The sequence below is a fragment of the Gallus gallus genome, chromosome 2, assembly GCF_016699485.2.
Source record: "Gallus gallus isolate bGalGal1 chromosome 2, bGalGal1.mat.broiler.GRCg7b, whole genome shotgun sequence".
Lineage (NCBI taxonomy): Eukaryota > Metazoa > Chordata > Aves > Galliformes > Phasianidae > Gallus > Gallus gallus.
The window spans coordinates 31860204-31864930 of record NC_052533.1 but is presented as its reverse complement, the minus strand read 5'-3'; positions in this window follow the sequence as shown (position 1 = coordinate 31864930).

Below are 4727 nucleotides of genomic sequence, written 5' to 3'. Positions count from 1 at the left end.
CTGTCATTTCCCAGGCTGAAAACTGAGGAATGCATTTTGAACGGGCCATGGGTATTCATATTTTGTGGCCACTTCCTCTTTGCGGGCTTTTGGGATGTCTTTCAGCTTTCGTGAAATGTTATATCAGAACCACTGTTGACTCTGTCATCGAGTCGTCCACACACTGACAAGAGTGTTTTCCTTTGTGAAGAAGTTGGGTGGTGTGATTTCTCAAACAGTTTTGATTAAAAGATGGATGAAATTCCCATTGCGGTTGTTGCGAACACGTGGAAATAGAAACATGTGAATGATGGCGACAGTCTTTTTTTTGTCATTTTTATTTTGATCTGATACAAACTAACAAAACAAACAAAAAGATACATTTAATTAAATATATATATATATATGTATATATATGGTGAATGAAGACTTTCAGAGACCTTCCCTGCAGGAGCTCTGTGTGGGGAAAAGATACGGGCAGGGTATCCTGTGGTGGCTGACCCGTGGTACATGGCTGCAGGGCACCCAAAGAGCATCCAGCCTGGTCTTTAAAAACTACACAAGCATTTGGACAGCCCAGACAGGAAAAAGACAAACTCTTTGTTCATCGTCTCCTTGCCACACCTCAGAACTTTCATCTTCCAGCAATTCAGGAGACATCGCTGCCTGTAGCATATGCTGTAAGGACACCTCTTTTCACCCACCATATGGACAGGTGAGCTACTCAGCTTTGGGTTTAGACTGTTTTCCCCATGGAGCTAATGAGACAATACTCTCTCACCACTGGGAGTATCCATGAAAATATGTTTCAATTTATGTAATGGTCCATCTGCCAGTAAAAGAAGCAATGTAAAAACACAGAGGTCAGGGGCAGATCTATTACAGAAGGACAGCATATGGCAATGCAACCATTAGATGAGCAACTCATACTCTTGAGAATGCTTTAGGACTGACAAGGGGTTAAGGCAAATGTTGGTTCATTGCTAAACTCAAGATTCAAAATGAAAGAATGCAAATGCCTTGTACAAGTGTGCTTTAAAATAACACTTTGAAACAGCCTTAGGGACTCTGTGCAGGAGAGACTGAAAAGTTTTGAATAATGCATGCAAGATAATTTCCAAAATCACCCTTTAACTAGTACCACATTCTTTACACTGTCTCCATATTCATGATTCACCATTTGCTAATCCTGATGCATAAGGAATGAAGATAGCCCCTGTGGATAAGACCTAATGGACACCATCCTGGAATAATATACAGAACTCAACATCCAGACATGTGTCTTCAATTTAAAATAATTCAGCAATCATGTTCAACCAGAACCTGATTACACAAAATGGGACTTTTTAACTCCCAGACTTGGATCAAATTTTAAGGCCAGAAAAAAAAAAGTTAAAAAAAAAAAAAGAAAAAAAAGTGCTATGTTTATACATTCCAGATACTGTGGTTAAGTTATCTGCACACAAATTTAACTGTTTCTTTGAGCCTCTTATCAGCTCATCTGCAACTATTTTAAATGCTTTTGCTTTACCTGCCCTTTGTAGTTCCTCAGTGAGTTTTCCAGCATTCCAGAATTGTGATGAATGGATTTCCTGGATTTGGAAATTAATTAAAAATGAAGTTGAGAGGCCATGCACCATTACAGCAAATTGTAGCTGTTCTTAAACAGCATTTGCTACATTTTTGTTCCTTTTCTCTCCATAAAAGCCGAAGAGACAAAGAAGACTAAGTCAAAACTAATCATAACAAACTTCAGCAAACTGCCAATGTCTCCCTTTGCAAAAGCTCTGGCTTGCCCTTTTCTTGTGGTTCCACGCTTTCTGTGCCAGCTGCCTTCCACTGCAGTACACAGCAGGCTGTTAGCATCTCTTCTCTCAGCTTGTGATGACAGTGGGAGGAAGTTCCATCTCATCCTTTACACTGCTGGCTCTGAGACCGCCTTGCAGAAGGTCACAGGCTGGCAGCATGTCCTGGGAAGAGAAAAAAGATTTGGGTGCTAGTTAAATACCTGTCAGATTTATTTGTCACTGCTATAAGCCAGCTTTACTGTAGGAGAGAATGATGCTCTGACCTAGAGTTTTAATAGGGAGCGCCACTAAAATCACCAGGGATCCCATTAGCATCCCTGCAGCTCTGGTCTCTCATAAGTGCAGATGAAACAGCTGAGACAAGGAAGAGGTGCAGAGGTCCCAGGTTTGCCTCTTCACCAACCCCCCCCCCCCCCCACCCCTTTTTTTTTTTCACAGGGTGATTACAGCTGAATGAATCTTTCCTTCACACTCTTAGGATAAAACCCAGCACGACTAATTGGTTTGATATTCACTACAGTGACCCATTTTCCTTGCTATCAGACCTATTCAGCTCAAAGACTTGTTCATCACACTTATCAAAACAAGTGAGATTGGATGCAGGAAAGAACCACTGCCTCATATGTGGTATCCTCTGCTGCAGGTTTTGTCATTTTTACTATGTACGTGTGGGTATTTCTGGGAGATATCCTAAGTACTGTCCTTAGGAAGGCTGCCTGCTTATGGGGGCTAGGCTTCACAGAGAGGTATTTGACTCCTAAGCAGTAGCTACTGCCAAAGAGAAATTCATGAGGAGACCCAATCCCCCCAGTCTCAGCTGCAAGCTGCCTTTGCATTGCTACCTTCTCTGACCATTTAAATTCTGGCAATTGTCCTCCATGAGACACTCAGCTTTCACGTGCAAAGAACTAAATGGGTCTGAAAAGCTTGACAACAGAATCACAATTCACGCAGTTTTAAAGCCAGTTTCATGATATCTGAAGACATAAGTCACAGACATTGAAAATCAGAGGTTACTAACGATGGAGTCACTCATTTAAGGCATTTCTTGGGAATGTGTTTTCACAGTTTGTGGAAAAACATCATTAACAGCATGATGAGAGGTGCCTTTTGCTCTGTCCCCAAGTGCTCTGCAACACGATGATCCCAAGTCAAGGGCAGGAAAGCCTAATCAGTAATCTGTTGGCATCTGGAGGGTTTGATTGTAGAGTGGCGTGGGAAAAAGTTCTCCCCAGTCCTTGTGAAAATATTCACAGGCACTCTGACATTCTTCCCTGCCCTTCCTACATCAGAACTAAGAGTCAAAATGAGAAAAAAAGAAATCTGTAACGTGATTATAGAAAGAAAAGGTATTTCATTCATTAACATAGGTTAACAAAACCTATGTTCGGTTACTTCCAAATCATCACTTTTAATGTTGATATTTTAAAAGATATGCCCCTTTTTTCACTAGCATACATTTTCCAAAGAAAGAACTGAACCAGTGAATTAATTTATTGTTCACAAATCACAGTCATGGGATACTTCGACCGTTTCAAAACATTTTCTTTTCCTTCCCCTTCCCAAAAAACACTTTTCAACTGAGAGACCAATCCAAATGGAGCCTCCTCCGACATTTGTTCCAGGTTTAACAGAATTTTTTTTTTACCAGGTCAACCTTTCTAACAAAAAGTCTCGGTGGAGATGAAGCTGATGGTGGGAATGGAATGGCATGGACTGTTTTGATGGGCTTTTGCAAAAAATCCTTCCCCAGATAGCTTATGCTTCCATTCTCCTCTACTCTACAGGCACACGCGGCTCTGAGGATGGGACTTGCTCACCAGAAGCCATGAAGATGTCCTGGCAATGGTGCTGTCCTACTTCTTCTCTTCACACTGCAATGCTATCCTGATAGGATTTGTTCCCTCCAAGAGAGCTGAAGCTGGAGAGTGTATGTCTTTTAACAGAAACATATCAGATTAAGAATGTACAGCCTTCTTACTGTTGTCCTCTTTCCCTCCCGGGAGGAAGACTCCGGCCAGAGTAACTATCTCACTTATTTCACGGATGTATGTAAAAGGACAAATAAAAGCTCCACATTCTTTACTGTCCTCCTCCTCCCAACTGCCAAACTGTGACCCAGCGAGCCTCGTCTTTGCATTATTTCACACAAACTGCTGCTATAAACATTTCCAAAGCTAACCTCTCCCATCTCTTATTCCAAGCTGACTGCCTCTCCTCTCAAGCCAACTTCAACTTAGCGCTTCATCATGAGAACACAGTCCAGTGCTCAGCAATGCATGTCACCATGGTCTTTCTGGGCTGGACAGAAGCCTAATGGGTACACTGTGGTGAGATCATGAGCTAGGAAAGGGGTTGTTTTGACAGTTGAAAATTTCTGGCAAATACATCCCAGGCAGAAAACAAATTGTGTGCTTCCAGAAAGATATATACAAACCAAACCATCTGCAAAGGCACAGGTAGTGTTGTTAGTTCTTGCCAGGGAACAGGAACTGTCTGTGGCGAGTGCTGTCAGGAAATTAGTACCAGAACAAAGTGTGACAGATGCAATGCGTTACTGGGGCAGGAACTAATTCAAATTCCAGCTCCTTTTTTTTTTTTTCTTTTTTCTTTTTTTTTTTTCTCTTTTCTAGTTGCTTCTTTAGATCACTAGGTATTGTTTGTTGCTATATTGCCTAGTGGATAACGTGGCTCTTGGGACATGTAGGACTAAATTACTGAAGTCACTTCTCTCTTTTTTGTCACAGCTAAAGTGACAATGATGATGATGATGATACTGGCTTCTTCTGCAAGGAACACTGCCATTTACTGAGGACAAACTCATGCAAGAGCCTTTGAGCCCACCTCAAACCTTTGCATTGCTTTGCAATTGCAAGACTTTATACATAGCCAATGGCAACTTAAATTGTTTTGGGATTTGAGACTGGAGGTTCTTGTTTG